The following is a 22,123-nucleotide window of genomic DNA, read 5'->3' on the forward strand; positions in this document are numbered from 1 at the left end:
AAGAGTTTAGAAAAATAATTAATGATTAAAAGGAATTTTAATTATTAATCAATGGATTAATGAGATTAATCATGATATGGGGTAAATAATTTTATGAAAAATTTTCAGTTGAAATTTTGTCTATAAATATACCATTATAAACCCTATTTGCCAAACCCTAATTTTCAAGAAAAAATAAAAGGAGGCAACCCTAATTCTCTCAACCTCTTTCTCCCTTCATTACTTCAGTCTCTTGGTGGATACCGGTGGAGTACTTCACACTTGAGGAGTAGCTGCTAGGGATCTCTGTTCATCATTCTTGGATCATTTTTAAAGGTTAGTAATCGATCCCTCAATTTATTCACGATTCACGATTTGTATGCGATTATATGGATTTTATGAGTTTTATTTGTAATCCACGCTCCCGTGTATACATATATCCCAACAATGATATCAGAGCAAAGGTTGTATGCATCTAGATTCATGGTAAAAAATTTAGAATTTTTGATGCATGTATGAATTTTTAATTCGATTTATTGATTCGAGGGCTATATCGATTTAATTATGAATTAAATCGAAAAATTTGAAACATGGTACTGTTTATTTTAGATCTGGGTACTTCATATTTTTCTCTGAAAATTTACAATTTTTTTTGAAATTTGTAGATCCCAGGAAGTATTTGTTTTGAATTTTTTAAAGCTTAATTTGAACAGAAAATAGTTTTCTCATTAATAACATTAATAATACACGTGGCTGATTCTGATGGGATGGAGAGTATTAAATGGCGTTGACTCAGGAGCGATATCAGCATGCTCAAAAATGGGTGACGTCAGCAAACGTCAGCTTGCTAAACTAAGCTACAAACTAATTTTAAATATAAATCCTTAGATAAAACAAACAGCAGCAGGAAGGTGATTTTTGTCAGGAAAATCTTATCATCAAAAGTTGCTAGAACTAAATCTTATAATGAGGCCCAATACAGTAGCTTGTTCACTAGACATGCATCAGCTCTCATTAAAAATATCAGGGAGCAATGCTTTAAACAAACATTATAAAGCGTGTTAAAAAGTAATGTATAGAATTTGATGGGATAGAGGAATTAACGATTTAACCAGCAAACACAGGCAACCCGGGCCTCACATCAAAACTTCCAACCAATAAAATCTCTTCATCTAGTAACCAGCCAGCTGTATGGGCCCGGAGAATACTAGAGAAAGAAGATTAGAGCATCTCCAACCCAGAGATACTTGTTAGCTAAATCCAATGTGGCAGTTCCTTTTAGTTATTGGGATCAAAAAAGCATACTCCAACCCAAGTCTGTTAGGTAAAAAAATTATACATAATTACAGTTGCTTCTCTATATTTGTCAAAGCCTTACATATCTGTAAGAGGTGCCAGGTCACTTCCCTCCCATTCTCATCTCCTCCCATCACATCTCCCTCCAATTTCAATACCCTAAATGATACTCCCTACGTCCCTAAAAACGTTTCCTATTTGTGGTGGACACGTTTGTTAATGCATATTTTAATACTCATAAATAATAATTTTTAATATATTTCTTTTAATTTATTACATAAAATTTTGATTTCGGATATTTATAAATGCAATTAACCTATATTAGGATATTATTATTATTTATTTAAATAATAATTTAAATTAAAAAATATTTAAACGTAATTAAATAAACATCATTGCATTTCTTGAATTCAAATTACGAATACATTTAAACATTAAAATAAAAATTACAACACATAAAACTTAATTTGAAACATGACATAAATGAAAATGCGATGAGAACTAAATTATTAATTTAGTCCGACAAATTAAATCGACTTTCTCCAAAATAGTCAAAATATTGCTCGTAATTATTTAGGTTGTTTTAATATCCTTGACGTTCATCTTCAGATCCTCGACTTTGAGATGAAAAACGTTGAATGTAATGTTTTATTAACAGTTTTATTATAAAAATTATTACTAAATGTGTTTACTATTTTTCATATATATTTGAAGTTTAATGAAAATTTTATTATTCATTTATTATTAATTTTAAAATAAAACAAGTAATTAATAATAATAATAATAAAATATAAAGATAATATCTTATATTATACAAAAATAATAAATTTATTATTATAAGACCTTAAAATAATTAAATAAATATTTTGAGATTTGAACCGAAATTTAGACCAAACAGTTGGAGTTGAAGAGGGGTTCGGTCCAAATTTGGACCGAGATTCTGTCCAAATTTGGACCCAACTCTTGGAGTTGCCGATAGGGTATCTGATGATGACTCTGATCTAACGGTGAGAATGTTGTTTGTTACAGACAAAGCAAAGCAAGTTCAGCCGTTGGATGGTGTCAAGGATAAGATAAACTTTGTAATTTGACTTTGTTGTGGAGATGAAAATGCGATATTAATTTTAATTTATACCCCCGAGGTGCCTTTCGCAGCGAAAGTTTGTGATGGTGTTGTCGAGCGACACGTGTCGCACATGCAAGCAGTTTAGGTTTCGTAACTGTCTAACTGGTTTATAAAATTATTACTTTTTCAGATAAAGTGAACCTACCTACTCCCCTATTCAGGATTTGAATAATTGTACGGACGTACAATTGTAATTTCGGATTTTCACGGGTTCGCGGGCACATAATAAAAAGTGATTTATTAAATTATAATTTATTTTTTCATCATAAATATTGATGAAACCATGTATTTCCGCAATTTCACCAATTAAAACATTTCAAATTCATAAAAATTAATATTTAATACTCCCTCTGTCTCAGATTGTTTACGTTTCGACACGTTTTTCAATGCTGGTTTAAAGTCTAATATATATTTATTAGCTACAATAACATATATTGTATTCAGTAAACAACAACAGTAAAAGAAGAAACATTAAAATAAATGGTTGATAGTAAATACTCCTTCCGTCCCGGCTAATTCTTTACGTTTGGTTTGGATAAGGAGGTTAAGAAATATGTATAAAATAGGGAAAAAGAGAAAGAGAAATGGGCACAGTGGTGGGACCTATTTATTTTTAATATATAAAAGCAGATAGTGAAGTAAAAATACTGTGAAAAAGGAGAAAATATGGGAAAGTGGTGGAATCCATTAATTATTTTTGGTAAGTTTTGAAATATAAATAATTGGACGGTACATCTAAAAAAAACCGTAAAGAAATGGCCGGGACTAAGGGAGTAATGAGTTTGAAAGAAGTTGGATTTAAAAATACAAATCCAAGCTAACTTAACTATATGAAGCAAAAATTAGAAATGAAGTACAAACGACTTTTAGTGGCCCTGTGGGCATAAAGCAATTATATGGAAAAGTAGTAGGGCATGCTTCTGGCTATTGTATACTCCTCAAAACTCTTTTAAGATAAAAATAACATAAACAAACATAACTTTAGTAGAGACAATTTATATGTACATGAGTTCTTAAGAATTCATGATATAACTTGCTAAGAATTTTAAGTACTTTTTGTGATAAAGTGAAGCCACCTACTCCTTCCCCTGTGTAGGTTTTGTATAATGGGTGAATTGGCGAGACCTATTGATTTTTAATATATAAAAAGAGATAGTTAAGTAAAAATAGTGTGAAAAAGGAGAAAAAATGGGAAAGTAGTGGGAGTCATTAACTATTTTGGGTAAATTTTGGAATATAAATAATTAGACGATACATCCAAAAAGAAAACCGTAAAGAACTGGCCGGGACTAAAGGAGTAATAAGTTTCAAACTAGTTGGATTTAAAAATACAAATCCAACATAACTTAACTATATAAAGCAAAAATTACAAATGAAGTACAAACTACTTTTAGTGGCCCTGGGGTCATAAAGCAATTACAAATGAATCCCAGCTTTTGTTGATGGAAAAGTACTGGGGCATGTTTCTGGCTATTTCATACTCCTCAAAACTCTTTTAAGATAAAGTTAACATAGACAAGCATAACTTTAGTAGAAACAATTGATATGTACATGAGTTGTTAAGAATTCATAATACTAAAACTTAGTAAGAATTCCTACATTGGCATTCTAATTAGACTAGATGACAGAGACGTACACACCATTCTGATAAAGGATGTTTACCATTCCATTTCCTTGTCAGTGCTCCTTGAATTGACTATTCGGAAAAACATTGACATGCATCATTTCTTTTCTGCAATCACAGGCATAGATAGATGTGTATGGGACTCCCTCCGTCCGGTCCCGTTGATTTCTATACGTTTACTATTTGCACGCATTTCGAGACCTCTATAAAATATAGTTCGGTAATATTTTTTTCAAAAAAAAATTTTGAATAAAAATTTAAACATGAAACTTTTATTCAGAAAAAAAATAATTTAAAAATATATTGTGGAATTATGTTTTAAATAAGCATTGAAAAGCGTACCGAAAAGTAACATATAGAATTCAATGTAATGTGACAGAGGTTAAATATCACTACCAAAAATCCCTCAGATTTACAATTTTTAATACCGACTCCGTCTCACTCGGATATTTACGTTACTATTCGGCACGCATTTTGAGGCTGCTATAAAGTATAGTTTCATAATATTTTTTCAATTTTTTTAATAAAAATTTAAACATAAAACTTTTATTCAAAAATAATATTATGAAACTATGCTTTAAACAAGCATTGAAAAGCGTGCCGAAAAATAACGTAAACAATTCAGTGGACGGAAGAAGAAGTAACAATATATGCATCATTAACCCCTGACTTTCTTCTTTTTCTTTTCTAAATACATACATTCTCTAAATAATAAGTACCTATTTTCTAACAATTTAGGTAAAATCACAATGTAATTCAATAAAAGCAGATAAGCAAACCCATCTGTAATTACACTCCCTCCGTCCCGCTGTATTGTTTACGTACACTGTTTACACGTATTTCGAGATTTCAATAAAGTATGGTTCCATAATATTTTTTCTTAATTTTCTTTGAATAAAAATTTAAACATGAAACATTTTTTCAGAATTTTTTTATAAAAAATATTATAAAAATATACTTTAAACGAATACCGAAAAACGTACCGAAAAGTAACCAATACATGATTTTGACTTGGCGCGTACTTTAATATTCAGTTATATCATGAATTCTGAACGAACTCATGTACATGTCATCCAAGAAGATAAGATAAATTATTCTCAACATACCTTCAATTTCGAATCCGGAAAAGACTATTAAGTACAAATCCCACAATCCTGCAATGAGAACCGGACCTTAAAAGTGTGAGAGGTTAACATCAGAGAAGCATAAAGCTAATGCATTCAAGTGGGGACTCTTTTTATTTTTTTAGTTATAATATTAGTTTTTTTTATATCCATTATATCACTGGACACAAATTGATTAATCCTAAAGTTAAAAAACTGAGAAAAAAAGCCGATTTTTGAAAAAAATTAACAAAAATAGCTATTTTGAAAAAAGTGGCCAATTTTGGCCGATTGAATACTCCACTGTCAGTTGGGTATCCCAATTTGTATAAGATACTCCACTGGTAATTAGATATTTCATATATGGGATACTTCACTGTCAGTTGGATATCTTGTATAAAGTGGATACTCCACTGACAGTTGGGTATCACATCGGCTAAAGTTGGCTAACTTTTCAAAAATTGGTTATTTTTGTCAATTATGTGTAAAAATAGGCTAAATTTGTCCTTCACCCAAAAACTGAAGAATATGGTATAATTTAAGTTTCACCTCTAATTCGAATCAAATTGAACCGCGATCATCTTTATTTATTTGAAATCCAACAAAATCTGAATATATTAAATTTAACAACAGTGCAAGGACCCGAATCCGTTTTCAAATTGAACCACGATCATCTTTATTTGAAATCCAACAAAATCTGAATACATTAAAAGGGCGTTTGGAAACTTACATTTCATTTCAAATGAAGGATTTCAAATGACAGTATTTGAGTTGTCATTTTAAATTCTCATGTTTATACTAATATTTGAATGTCCTGGATTTCAAATGAAATCCAAATCCAAATTCCCAAACAGCTTAATTGATCAAATCCAGAATTTTAAATGAAATCCAGTTTCACAACCGGGCCATAAATTTAAGAGCAGTCCTATTTAATTATCAAGGTAATTTACTAAGTATGCATTTTACACAAGGACGATTTTAAAACCGTTTTGGAGATTTTAGCATTTTTCAAAATTTAATAAATTATTTATAATTTAAATTAACTTTCTAAAAAATTTCTTAGATAAAGCAAACAGCAGCAGGAAGGTGATATTTTTCAAGAAAATCTTTATCATCAAAAGTTGCTAGAACTAAAATGCCCATCTTATAATGTGGCCCAATACAATAGCTTGTTCACTAGACTATAATGCATTAGGCTCATCTTCTGGGCCGGGCCTGCTACTCACGATATCCTTTTACTGAATGAACTTCTGGCCCAGCGTGTAAAAGACCATTCATTAAACAAATATATGCATATCACATAAGTGAGCGTTTGAGAAATATTAAAATAATTAATTTATAATTTAAAATAAATAAGTGACTTATAAGTGATAAATAAATAATTATTTATTAGTTACGGAAGTGTTCGGATAATTTTATTTATAAGTTGATTTATTTTACTTAAATGAACTAAAATAAATAACTTTTAAATATAATTATCTTAATTCATGAATTTAATATTAGATAAATATTAGATTAATATTAGATTAATATTTCGAAATATATATTTTAAAATTCAAATAAATAAAAAACAAAAAATCATAATAAGTTGAAAAAAGTACGTCGTTGCTAACATTCAACTTATCAGCTTATAACCGACAAAAAAAAAACTTATCAGCTTATAAGTTATAAATTCGACTTATAAATTGGGTCGACAAACAGTCTGTTACGGGCTCATAAGTCTGACTTATAAGTTACACACAAACAGACCCACAGACTTTTAATTTCACAATTTTACAACTGTATATTATATATGTACTCAAAGCTGATCACACATCACTTATTATGATAATTTAGATACAAAATTAGGGCTCTTGCTTGAATGCAATTTCATTTACTTGTTGCGTTTGATATTCTCAGCACTTTTCTTAACGGACTCCTTGCCTTCTTCAGCTTTTCCGAACAACAGTATCTTTGATTTTCTGAGTAGTGTTTTTAACAGAATCCCATGCTTCTTCCGCATTCTTCTGTACTTTCCCTCCGCTCATACTCTGTGCTGCGTCTTTCGTTTTTCCGGCCACCTATATTCGTTATGCAAACACGTAAGAGCATCTCTAACCATGTCAAAACCGTAAGAGCATCTCTAACCATGTCAAAACCATTAGCTAAATCCTACGTGACATTTATTTTAGAGAATTGGAACCCCGGAACAATATAACGTATAAGATTGGATTAGACCACATTTTCGAAAATGACTCGAATTATTTTTACTAACTTAAATCTCGTGCGATGCATAGGTTTCGTTAATATTTAAATAAATTTTAAATTTTATTTTACAATAATATATTAATTTGAATATATTTATATAAATATATAATAATTATTAATTTATGACAAAAATAATAAAAAAATTATGAAGAAGCTGTGATCGTAGATTAGTAGGATAAGTTTTGGTAGTAGTTTAGCGGGATAAGAAGACTATATCTAGTAATTTAGTAGTTGAACATGTGCATAATACTCCCTCCGTCCCGACCAATTGTTTACAGTTTGGTTTGGGCATGGAGGTTAAGAAATATGTATAAAGTAGTGAAAAAGAGGAAGAAAATTGTGTGAAGTAGCGAGACCCACTGATTTTTAATGTATAAAAACGAGATAGTAGTAGTAAAAGTAGTGTGAAAAGGAAAAAAAGTGGGAAAAGTGGTGGGACCCGTTTACTATTTTTGGTAAGTTTTGAAATGTAAAGAATTGGATGAGACATCTCAAAAAGAAAAGTGTAAAGAAATGGTTGGTACAGAGAGAGTACTATTTATTTTTATTTTTAATAACTAAAATAGGGGATAACTATTGAATCAAAATATATCTCATTCCGATTATTATATATAGATTTTAGCCAATCAGGTAGCTAACGTGGTTGAAGATGTTCTGTATAATTACAAATTTACGTATTTTTTTTATTTTGTGTGAAAATATATTTTATATGATGATTCAATTAAGGACGAGACTCGTCCCACGTAAATATTGAGAATTAAGTAAAACTACCTCTCCTGCAGCAGCAGAAGCCTTATCTTTGGCTTGTTGTCCAACCTTAGCAGCCTCATTGGCTCCCTGTTTTGCAGCCCCTGCAGCTTTGTCATACGTTGATGTATTGCGGATACAGTTCGGCTGTTCCTCATCGAATTATATACGAAAAAATATTAATCATGTTAGAAAAAACTCATGACTGAATTATGGAGGTAATATGATATATATACCTTAACAATTCTGGGGACACTGGCAAGAACCTTGCAGCTCAAATTTGACAGTGCTGATCTCAAAGCCATTCTTTCTTAATGGTTACTCTTCTTTTGTCTTGTGTATTATCGACTAATGCTTTATTTGTTCTGCTTCTGTGAAATTTTAATGGGGATAAGTAGAGAGAGCTTCTTGCAAATGCAGAGGACAGGCGTTTTTCTCTCCATTGAATGGTTAATGTACATATAGTTATTTGTATAATACCACTACTTTAGTATTAGTCTAAAAATAGGCAGTAATTTGATTGTTTTAGTGGTGAAAAACTAATATAAACCAGGGTTTTGTCTGGCGTATTTTACCACATCGCGGTCTTTTTCCGCAATACATGCAAAGTAATTACATTTGTGTTGGAAATGTATATGATCCATATTTATACTAGAAATGTTTATCATAAACCATCATTTGCCCATATACATATCATATAGTTATAGAGTTGAGTTTTTGGAGACCTTGTCTATTTAGAATCTTTGGACACGGATCGGATTCACAACAAACGTATACTAGTTACCCTACCATTTAAAAATTGTATTCAAGGAAGAAGTAATTACAAAGTGATTACAATTATGTCTATAAACAGAGTAGAAATTCTTATCTAATTTTGGCAGGAAGATTATAGAGCAACTCCAAAGTAATTAGATTTGTGTTGTAAATGTATATGATCCATATTTATTAGAGCCGGCAATTTCGGACACGACACGATAACACGACACAAAAATGATACGAAACGATCGAATTGCCGATTTCTGGAGATCTTGTCTATTTAGAATCTTTGGACACTGATCGGGTTCACAACAAACGTATATTAGTTACCCATTGTTATCATAAATTGTGAACTATAATTTGTGTTGTGTACATATCATGCAGAGTCGGGTTCTAATAATTTGTCTATTTAGAATCTTTGGACACTGATCGGGTTCACAACAAACTGTATACTAGTTACCCTACTGTTATCATAAATTGTGAACTATAATTTTTGATGTGTACATATCATGCAGAGTCGGGTTCTAATAATTTGTGAAGTGAAAGAGTAAAAATTGTGTTCAAGGAAGAAGTAATTACAAAGTGATTACAATTATGTTTATAACCAGAATAGAAATTCTAATCTAATTCTGGCTGGAAGATCTTAGAGCAACTCCAATGCGGGGTGTCAAGAGTGGTGCTAATGTCATGTGACATGACGTGATTTCACACCCGTTTTTAGAACTTTATTGGAGTTGAGGGATGTCATTGGAGTGTCAAAAGTTGACATTAGATAAAATAGTGGTGTCTGTGATCCCAGTGTTGTTTTAATGGTGCATAAAATATCATTTCTCTAATAAATTTCTATTAAGCATTTTTTTATTGAATTAATGAACTTGACATTTTAGAGTGCTAATCATAGGAGTGTTTTTCGAAAGAATGACTGCGAAAAATGATATGAAAGAGAGAGAATTTAAATATAATATTTTTGATTATGTAGCGAAATTGGGACCTTTGAGGGCAGCCAACTATTGAAGGTGCTCTTACAGACTAACTAACTATTGTCTTGACCATTATGCTGAGCTGGAACATTGCTTGACGAGTATCACATTGTGTGGTAGGCTGATAGCGTCTGCACTAGTGTTATTAGTATGTTCTATGAAGACCCGGACCAAATCGCATCCCTTCAGTTACATATCACAGTTCATGTCCTCAACTATGCATAACTCGTAATTTAGATCCAATGTGAGTTTCTAAACACTACAAAAAAACGGGTTTTTGCTACCGAACATTTCCTAATGATACATTTTTACCAACCATTTCTACTGACTTTTAAGTCAAAGGGTGTTTTCTTATCAATTCCGTACTCGATTGTAGGAAATGGCTGAAGGTGGAGCCACTTTTCCAAGTTATTTTTTCAGCAAGTTTATCACTCATAACGATATATCTCTTCTCGCAGCAACAAATAACAACATCTTAAAATTTTGAAACTATCGAAAACGAAATAATAAAAACAAGCTCATGTCAAATTGAAATAATTGACCACTAGAGTAATGGTAAATGAGAGGCCATGTGCCGGATTTAACTAAAGAAGAGCTGGTAGTCTGTGGTAGCAGTTACTATTGGGCACAGAGAAATCATGAAATTTACAGTTATTGTTGTACGGAGCCAGTTAGCTTATTATCTGACTCTCTGCAATTATTTTTTCAACTACCAATGAGCTGCCATTTGTATAATGTTAAGATTCATCCTTGGATCGGTACAGTGGCATTAAGGCCATTTCAGCTGTCATGCATATGAAGCTGCCCTAGCTAGCCCTTCGCGTAAGATTTGAAAATAGGAAGAATGCAAACATTAAGGGTTAAATTTATCAAAAAATTACTTCATCTATCCGTAAAAACGTTTCCCCTTTATTTTGGACACGTTTGTCAATGCACACTTTTAATTGTAATATCTTTAATCTGTATTAGTATTAAATATAAAAATTTTATTGTATTAAAGTACTCATAAATACGAATCCAACAAAATCATGACTATGTTTGATCTTATAGATTAGACGTAAATTAATTTTTAATCGCTTACTAGGAACAGTAACGAAAGTAAAAATGGGAAAAAACAATAAAGGACGGAGGGAGTATGAGTTTTTAAATTTTAACCGTGAGAAAATAGATAAATATTTGTAATCAATATATAGAATGTGTATCTTCTTCTAGGTTTAGTGAGCAACTGTATTTCAATTCATATTTGTTTCGGATATTAGTTTTTTAATTTTGATCGATTTTCAGTTATCTTCAGATGTGACTACAAGAAAAACTAGCTTTTTTTACAGAACATTTCCCATCGACACATTTTTTACCAACCATTTCCTACCGATTTTTGAGTTAAAGGATCTTTTCCTACCAATTTCGTACACCTGCCGATGGTGGTAGGAAATGACTAAAGATGTACCCACTTTTCCACCTCATTTTTTTCCAGCAAGTTTTTCACTCATAAAACGACGTCGTTTTAAGAAAAATATTTCCTACCGCAATACCGCAGTAAGCTTTGTGCATCTCATTTCCTACCGACGTTGGTAGGAAATGGGTCTTTTAGGACTCATTTCCCACCACTTTGATGCGGTAGGAAATGAGCTTGTCTACTCAGCACTAATAAACTAATGTATTATCTATTGTGATTGGCTTATATGCCACATAATTTTAAATTATTTTTAGTTAAATTTTGGGTTGGTGTAATTTTCATCAAATCAAATTGAATCCGGATCAAATTATTTAATTCATTCATAAGTTTATATTTGAAATTCATGAACTTCGATTCGAGTTTTCGAATGTGGAGTCAATTTTCCGGGTACGCATATAATTATAGAGTAGTTCTTATCTTGTAAAGTACACGAGGTCACTAAATTCATTGTTTGTAATGTCTAATAAGTTACTTATAGGACATGCATTCTTCAACTTATAATTAAATTAATTGTTAACAAATACATGTTCTTGAAGTTGGTCAATTAAATTATTTGTGCGACATAAATCTATTAAAGAAGATTTATTTGTTGAATGCATTTACTTATAAGAGAATAGGAGAGCAAATATACTTTCTTAAACAAATTTAAAAGCCAGCTTCTAAAACATTTTAAAGAGCTAGGTACTAGTAAATGTATTTACAACCATTAAATGCTCCCTCAACTGTGACCAACAATACGTACCTCTTTAGGGCCTTTTAAAAGAGGAACCAATCTCCAGTTCTCAACTCACATCTCACTTCTTCAGAGTTTCATGTTTACTAAATATAACTAGAGAAAACAGAGTAGTTCTAGCTAGATATTTACCTAAAAATGGCAAGGTTTTGTTTCACACTCATTTTGACTTGTTGCAGTTTTAGCATGCAATGCTAATGCAGCAAGAAATGTTCCGAAAAATGGTGTGAGTGATGAAAAAAATGTTGTCAACTATAGTGGAGTTGGAGTTTATAGTGGTGTTGGTAACAATGGAATGCCTTTTGGTGGTATTGGTGGTGCTGCCGGAACTGGTGGAGATCTTGGTGGTGGAGGTGGTGGTTTACCGGGTATCGGTGGTGGTGCTGGTGGTTTACCTGGTATAGGTGGTGGTGCTGGCACTACTGTTCCTGGTATTAGTAGTGGCACTGGTTTTCCAACTGTTGGTACTGGTAATGGTTTTCCTACTATTGGTGGTTTTCCGACACTCGGTGGAGCTGGTGGAATGCCTACTTTAGGTGGTATTGGTGGCTTTCCGGGGACTGGTGGTGGTGCTGCTGGTGGCCTTCCGTTTCCTTGAAGTGGAGGGGTCTAGCTAGGGTTTGGGTTGTTTAGGGTTTGCATGGGTGGTAGTAGTAGCTAGCTTATTATATTTATCAGTGCCAGCAAGCAAAGTCTATTAGGTTTTAATTAAGTAGATAGTGTTATCAGTACTTGATTATGATTAAAATGGCTCTGTAGTTTGAGAATCTGTTGTTGTTTGATCTTAAGAATGTTTCCTATTATTAATCAGTGTATTATTCATCTATTTAATAGCTTAGTTTTCATGTTAATTTAGTTTTAAAACCATGCACATTTCATAAATGGTCTAGCACAACCATTCCACAAAGGTAAAAAAGAACATGCAGCCAAGGGAAATTTGTACGATTAGTGTTATATTATAAGTTGTCCGATTATTCGAAAATTGTCAAATAAATTCTCGATTTATTCTTAAAATATATTATGCTGATTCGATACTTAAATTGTTGATTTATGTTAAATAACCGTGTTTTATTGTAAATTAAATTAAAATATAAAATTTTATTCGATTTCTGTTTCAATTTATTTTTTCTATTAATATTTATTTATTTTTTTTGACAAATTTCTAATCGATACCACAACCATTGATTCGCTATAAATTATATTAATAAGGGTTTTATAAAATTCTGAAAAATTACTACAAAATGTTAGAGAAAATGGTAGTGACATTGAGCTAAACGGCATTCAATATGATTTATATGGACCAATATGCAATAAATATTGATATTACTTGAAATTGTATGTATCTGCAGTCAATGAAATGAATTGACTACTGATTTGCCTTAAAATACACACATAGATTGGTTGGTTTAAAAGCCTGCTGTACTTTGTGTAGACATGGTAATGACCTTTCACCAATATATCTATCCATGTTATTGCAATAAATATATACAAAAGGCATACAATGTGCATTATTAATTATTAAAAAGATCTTGCACAATAGTTTTGGCATTATTTTCTACTAGGTGGGTCCTTGTTTGTTTAAGGCTTTTAGGCCATTTACAAAATACTATTTGTATTTATTTTTGTAAGTATGCCTTTTAAATTATTCAATTTTTGATTCATTGAGAGACTAGGACCGTAAATGAACCGAACTGTTCATGTACAATTTGTAATCGACTGGCTAAAAACTCGATATGACTCGGCTCGTTTAGGACTCGAACTCGAGTTCGAACTCGAAAATTGTTCGTTAAGCAAAACGTGCTCGAGCCGAGCTTAAGACTGTTCGACTTGAGCTCGGCTCGAGATCGATAGCTCGAGATAGACTCGTTAAGAGCTTGATTTTTTTTTATATATTTTATGATTTATATTTTTCATAGTACTCAAAATACTTTATATTTTGAAAATTAAAAATACAATCCACATTTTCAAGTCAACCAAGAATGTTCCTAACACTTGGTAAAAAACGTACGGATAAAAAAGTACTTCAAAAGTTAAGGACTTGAAGTCTTAATTTAAAGCCTTCACAAAATATTACAATTACATATTAATAAACAAAACAAAAAGTTGAAGTTGAACTTCCTTTCTAGGGCTGTTCACGAACCGAGCCGAACCGAGTTTTGATGTAAACGAGCTGAGTTTTTATTTTTTTCTGACGAACCGAGCCGAGCCGAGCCGAGCTTTTTTATCGAACAAAAAAACGTGTTCGAGCTCGAGTTCGTTAACTAACGAGCCGAACACGAGTTGTTCGCGAACAAATACGAGCATAGCCGAACTCGAGCCGTAAACGAGTAGCCCGTTAACAAATAAAAATAATTCCATTTTTGACCCACATCAACTATTGAAACCCGGCCCAGATTTAAGCCCAACCCAAATTAATAAAAAAACTAAACCTAAATTATGTTATCTCCCCCAATCCTTATTTCTGTATCCCAGCCTCTCTCATCATCATCATCAGTTTCTCTACTTCCTCCCGTCGAAACACTAGATTTTCAATCAAAAATACACGGACAAACACAAGCAGACACCATGTATTGAATACACACAAACACAACTTGACATCCAACACAGTTGTTGTTCTCTATTGACTTGATGAGGTGTGTTTTTAATTCCGACAATTTGATTGAAGTCGATAGAATTGTATGGTATATGCAGCTCTCTGGGACTCTGGTTGTATATTCGAAGTTTTGTGGTTTAAAATCGATTAAAAGTATTATAGTTTGTTTATTCCGTTTGGGGTTTACATAATCGTACTTGTCATTTTGAGTTGCAAGTGTAGATATGGGTTTTCTGGATTATGATGCAAAGTAACCAAAGTTCAAGTGATTATTCGAAGATTCTAATATGGTCTGCATCTCTCTGGATGTATATCTATGTATCTATCTAACATAAATGGTTGTATATTGTAAAAATATTCTGAATTTTTTATATTTTTTTCGAGCTTTATCGAGACGAGTTCGAGCGGAACGAGTTCGAGCCGAGCCCGAGTCGAGCCCGAGTCGAACATACAAAAAGCTCGGCTCGAGCTCATTTCCTTACCGAACAGATTTTCGTGTTCGAGCTCGAATTCGAATTCTTAACGAACCGAGCCGAACCGAGCTATTACCGAGCCGAGTTCGAACTTGTTCGTGAACACCTCAGTTCGTGAACAACCCTATTCCTTTCACATCATCAACATTCTTAGATACACTTGTAGTCAGAGTATTCTTCCAACTACCTGTGCTCTGTAACAGAAACACTTGTTTTACAAAGTTTCTTAATGAATATAAACCAAGAGACAAAATTGTAGAGATTAGTATCAAAATTAATAAGAAACTTCACAATAGAAATTAATAAGCTATGGTAGACAGCTATGAATATGGAACTTCTCATTGGGCAAGTATTCATTTCACTGCTCTTTTCGTACTTACAAGAACTTTTTTTATAAATAATTTATGTAACATGTATAATTCAGACACAAAAAAATGACCGGAAGACGAACTACAAAAGAAAGACAACATGCCACCATGAGACTGTTATATCTAGAAGCAAATTGAAGCTACATTGTTTCTGCATCAAAATTCAAAAAAATATAATTCAAGAAATGTAGTGCATTAATACAGGAGAAACTAATAAAAATGCAGTACCCAGATAGCAAAAAATGAGAATAAACAATAATGTCTCAGAATTTACAGAATCAGAGCATACCCATCAGAGGAAATAAAGATGTTATCAAGCCATAAAACTCCAGATTCGGTAACCATAAATTTAGAATTAATATTGATAAAAAAGGAATGAGATTTAGCAATTTTTCAAAACTATACCTTAAATTTACTGAACTAAGAAGCAACGCCAATCTAAATTTATGACCACATCCTTGTCCTCTTTCCGTAAACAAGTCAAAATGTGAAACAAGTTACACATGGCAGAATCGGGTTTCCGGGGGCTAAAAAATTGTAAGAAAATATTACAAAATATATATACTAATACATGTTGTTTACGTTTTTTCAGTCATAGAGCTCACGCACCCAATCAGCACAACAAAGTAACATTTCAACGATTTCAGGTTTTAAACAAGACCTATGAGGTTCGATCACTCTACCTCCAACATTAAAAGCGGACTCCGAGATAACAGTGCTTATAGGAATACTAAACACATCACTTGCCATCTTCGATAAATAGGAAATTTTGAAGTTTTTTCATTCCACCAAGCTAGAGCATCAAATTTTGAAGTTTGAGCAATGATTTTCTCAATCAAATACTCTTCCAATTCATAATTTGTTGGCTCAACAATTCCACCACCCTCCCTAATAAAACTTTCGTAATCATTTATGTCTTGTGGTGTCTGACCTTGTTCATTCATGAAATTAGTATCGGAAGAAGATAATTGACTTGTTTCATTATTTTCCAAACTATTTTTCCTCTCTTCTTTGCAATATTCTTGATAAAGTTCTGTTAGGTATGAAATGCAACACAGAGGGGAGGTTGAATGGACTTTCTTGAATTTTAATTATCTTTGTGGCTTATGAAACAAAACAGTTTTTATGAATTTGCAGTGATAATGTACTAATGTAAGACACACAAGCAAATATCAAAAACTCACTTGATTTATTAAAATCAAATTTGTTTTGCTACAAATCTGTATTCTTAAAGATAAAAACTCAGCTACTATTCTTAAGAGAGAATTCAAGATTTTTTCTAGATTTATTTGTTACATCTAAACAAAGGACCCGGGAGTGCTTTATAGATCAACATGCACGGGATTATAAAACTTGCACTAAAATGAACTAACACAGTTTGTAAAACTACTTCGTACATCTTCCATTCTCAGTGTTAGCAAATCTGTGCAGAATCTAATAGGTTCGTAACCCTCCTTGGTACAGTGAATCTTGACCTTTGATCTTGAATTCTTCAAGCTACATTTGTAGCATTTCCAATTCAGTGATAAAATTGTTTGTTGACTGATAATCTTGAATCTACAATTTGTCTACATTCTGAATTATGAGATAGTTTGTCGATATCTCTTTTGTTCTATAGAGATGTCACAGTATCAATAAGTATAATATCTTATCGATATCTTGAGTTCTCTACATATGTTACTGACTTGTCGAGGTCTCCAGTTCCCAACATGTAGAATGACTTGTCGATATCTCCAGTTCTCTACATAGGCTTTTGACTTGTCAATATCTCTAGTTCTCTACATGAAAATTTGGCTTGTCGATATATCTAGATCTCTACATGAAGAAATTACTTGTCGATAACTCCAGTTCTCTACATATTCTTTTTGACTTGTCGATATCTGATATCTCTACATGCACATCGACTTATCGATATCTCTCGGGACTTCTCTACAAGTCATTGTGGACTTCTCGACGGACTTCTCGATATCCCTTGATCTGTGACTTTCGATATCTTACTTAGAACATTTTTTCTAGAACAATATTATTCAAATCCAAGCTGCTACACTTCTCTCTGAGGCATGATTAGGATTTGATCTTCTTCTAGAGTTTATTTCTTAGTTTGAAAGCTATTCACAAAAAAAATCCTCCTAGTCTAATCTACTTAACATTTTTACATGACTTAAGTGATACAATTACAAAATACAAAATTAGATTATTATACAACTGATCCTTAGGGTTGTTAAGATGACTTAGTCTTATTATGTACAGGCATGTATTGCACAACAAGTTCAGTCAAAAATTTTACTAAATAGGTCATTTTTTATGATTCTCCAGCTGTTGGATAAAGTGTCGGAAAATAAAAGATTGGAAGCTTCATTTTAAACCGTGGATCCATAATGACACCAATTAACATTATTAAATTAGTTCCCCCAGTATTTATCAAACTTTAATTTCATCTCTCGTGACATCTCTCGAATATGGAAATTCGAGTGAATAATCATCTTGTCTATTACTTACTTAACCAATCCGATTTCGAAAAAATAAGTTAGAGGTCGAATATTAAGTCTCAGAAACAACTTTCTTTATATCACAAAAAACCTTAATAAAAGAACACACACCTTCCACTCTTTCTCAATCCTCTTGACCCGACACATAATCCCTGCCTCCCATCAGATGTGACATACATTGTAAAAGTTTCCTTAAACTGAAGTGCACATGAAAATATATTATATGTGGAGTTACAACGAGTCGAAACATCAAGAATCAGTTTTTTATATTTTATGCCTAAAGTCAAACTAATTATAGCAAATTTAATTCTCCGACCCTCCAAGGCAGCCACATATTCAACCCCATCATGAAATTTTTAAATAATTTCATCTATCGGATCCAACCCATCCTTCACACATAAATTTAAAATATGCGCACAGCAGCGAGTATGAAACAATTTACCATCAACTGATAATTTATTTAACACTAAAAGTATGTTTCATATTTCTTAAAGCAACATCGTTAGCCTTGGAATTATCCACAGTTATTGTACCAATTTTATCAACAATGCCCCACTCGTTCAAGAACTTAAATAAAGCTTCTGAAATGACATATCGTGTATGTGAGGGATGAATATTAGAGAAATTAAGAACTCTCATATTAAGGTTCAAATTTGAATCAATCTAGTGACCAGTTACAACCATGTATCCTAGTTTCTGATGTGATGAAGTCCACATATCTGTTGTAATATTTATCTTCCTTACAGATTTGAAAATTTCTTTTAACCTTCTTTTCTCAATTTCATAGGTACTGAAACAATCCCTTTTAACGATTTGTTTACTTATCTTTTCCCAAAATGAAGTAGCATTTCTCATAAAGACATCAAATATAAAACTCTCAGCATGCCTAAAAGGTAATTCGTTTACCAAAATATAATGAGATACAACTTTTCTCATCTCGGAATGATCATATTTAAAATTTAGAAGTGCTACCTCAGATGATTGCTCGTCGCTCGATTGGAACTGCAGTTGCGTTTGGCGTTTATATCCATGTATAACAACACATTTATCAACATGCCTATTAAACGATGTTGTGCTCCCCATTTTACTAAATTTTATTGGATATTTGCAGAGCTTGCACACGGTCGTCTTCTGATTCTTCACCATAAAATTGTCCAAATACGACCAACATCGAGATTTTTTCTTTCTTTCCTTCTTTTGATAAGGAATCTTAGTGTTCTGATTTGATTGTTGAGTTTCAGTTTCTACTTCAATAGTCTAACTTTTGCTTTGACCTTTTATTTTCCTCGAAATCTCTTCTTGTTCAAGTTGTTCAGCACTGTCTCCGTTATCTCCATCATCACCAATGTCTTTAGATGGTGTTTCATCGCCTAGATTGCATAAAGGTTCTTGCTGAAATTCAGCATTTTATGGAATAACTTCAAATAAGCGAGCCTTTTTTAGATATTTCAACTTAAAGACCTGTAATAAAACACCAAAAGATCGATTAGAACACACAGATATAACTTATATATTCATGTTGATTGAGAGCTGAGACTTACAACTGAATGTGAATCTTGTTCTATTAGGACCAAGGAATCTTATACATTCAATTGAATTGATTAAGGTTTGGGTTTTTGAAAGTATAGACTTGAGATTTGAGACCATGCGGCTTTACTCATATAGGGATTTTAATGTGGTTTACCAATTTTAGGCATTTAGGTATTTATTTGAGATAGCCTGGGCCTGGGCCTGCATTTAAAAACTGGACTGAGTCTTCATTAAATCTAGAATAGAAAATGTACAATTTGTAATTGTTCACGAGCTACTCGATAACATCTCGAATCGTCTCGGTCCGTTAGTGCTCGATAACAGCTCGAGTTCGGCTCGTTTCGTTAACGAACTCGAACTCGAACAAAATATTTATCCGTTAGGGGCGCTCGGCCCGGCTCAAGTTCGTTAAAAAAATTAAAGCTCGGTTCATTTATGTCAAAACTCAGCTCGATTCGGTTCATTTACAACCCTAATTTAAACCACACTAGTTAATTTGTTGAGAGGAAAGAAAAATGTCGTGTTGATTATGAATCTAATAATATCTCAATGATTAATTAAAAAGGGACTGATTTTTTTAGAAATGAAGGTCGAATTGATAAGTAATTGAATTTTTCAGAAATGAAACTAAGTCTTGGGATGAAGGTAAAATCAGAGATATTTTCAATAACATTGATGCTAATGTCATTTAACCTACTCGTATTCCACAAAAAATTGTAGAAAAGATAGGATTGTCTAGGTTTATAACAGTAGAAGGGTTCAACATTCTAATGACCTGAGAAAACCTATCATACAGTATGAGAGAAATGGATGCATCCTGCAAATGGTACATTCAAGCTCAATGTTCATGCTTCATTTTCGAAGAAGAAAATTCTTCTTAGCTGACATGTTATTAAGAAATCACCAGGAAAAATTCACTCATGACAAAGGCATAAAGTTTACAGGGTGTGTCTCGATGCTCAAGTTTGAAAGATGGACATTTTTGAAGTAACGCCATGGGCACAAGAAATGGCAAGCCTGGAGCATCTCCAATCATGTAGAACTCTTAACTAAAAATTATTAATACATACTATAAATAAAAAATATAGAGATTATATTAAAAAAATCTATCTCCAATAGTACATTCCCCTTGTGTATAAATATAGTCAACCTCTTGATGTTAGCTATATTTGTTGAACCACTGTAAGAGCATCTTCAATGGTGTTCGATATAATTGGTCAGCTAAATTGGACATGTAGGATAATATGTAAAATTTGTTGAACCTGTAAGACATTGTACTTCGATGATATTGGCTATATTGGTTAACTATATTTTAAAAATAGTATGTTATTAAAATTTATGTTGTTATAAATAGAATATATTATTTCGATATAGTAATAAATGATTAGAAATTTTAATAACATATTATTTTTAAAATATAGCCAATACCATCGAAGTACAATGTCTTACAGATTCAACAAATTTTACATATTGTCTTACAAGTCCGGTTTTGTGTTAATGCAATAAGACAGACCGTGCACAAACAGTTTGAGCTGAAATATCTTATAGACAATTGTCGCTTCATTTTTGTGAAATTCATAAGTATTTTAGTTGTTTTTTAGAAAGCAAACAAACAAGTTAACTCATAAATTGGCCGGATTATCTCCACAATATCATCCAAATTTTTAGCATTTAAAATTTAAATTCCAAGGAATATGTCGTCTTGAAACTTTGAAAAACGCAAAATTAAAGCAAATAACTTAATTTTTTTAAAAAAACTATATATTTTTCATAATGGCACCAATAACCCCACCAACCTTTCAACCTTCACACTCCCAATTTACATAAAAACATTCTTAACCTAAATAAAATAATAAAGTTTTAAACAATAAAAAAAGTCTCTTATTTTTACTTCACCATAATAAAGCCTACAAGATTGGTACACAATCAAGAAAAGAAAACATTATTCCAGGTCATCTTCAAACTAAGTGTTGGTCTGGGAAATCTGAAAATAAGTAATTTAGGACTTAATATTAATAAGTGAATTATAAGTAATAAGGAGACAAATACTTATAAGTTAATTAATTGTTTGGATAGTTTTACTTATAAATCAGAATTTTTATTTTATTAAATGAACTAAAATAAATAATTATCTAAATTTATTAATTTTAAGTTAAATTAACATTTAAAAATAAATATTTTAAAATTGAGGTTAATAAATCAACAAAAATTCGAAATAAGTTGGAAAAAAATACGTCGTTACTAACATTCAACTTATCAGCTTATAAGTTATAAATTGAACTTACAAGTTGGGTTGACAAACACCCACAGATAAACTGTTACAGGCTTATAAGTCATTAGTGGCTTATAAGTTAGGTGTCAAACACGCCCTAATAGAGCAAGCCCATCAAACCCCATACAATCCCAAACACCCTACCAAGTACCAAGATAAACTTTAAAACAAACCATTAAAAAGTCTTTTTACTTCAACATAAAGCCCATAGTAAATATTCTTCCAAACATCCCAATAAAAAAACAAAGCCCATAAATGTTAAAAGCCCAATCACACCCAACCTATCAAGCCACTGACCCAGTCCGAGAATCTAATTTCAGATTTCTTGAAACAAAAGATACTCAAACCCTT

The 22,123-nt window shown here is 31.9% G+C and overlaps 1 pseudogene; it reads right to left on the reverse strand.

Annotated features, from left to right (window-relative positions):
* Positions 1 to 6,692: 6,692 nt before the first annotated feature.
* On the reverse strand, positions 6,693 to 8,538 carry LOC141701308 (uncharacterized; annotated as a pseudogene).
* Between the last annotated feature and the right edge of the window lie 13,585 nt (positions 8,539 to 22,123).

The sequence above is a fragment of the Apium graveolens genome, unplaced genomic scaffold, assembly GCF_009905375.1.
Source record: "Apium graveolens cultivar Ventura unplaced genomic scaffold, ASM990537v1 ctg3688, whole genome shotgun sequence".
Classification (NCBI taxonomy): domain Eukaryota; kingdom Viridiplantae; phylum Streptophyta; class Magnoliopsida; order Apiales; family Apiaceae; genus Apium; species Apium graveolens.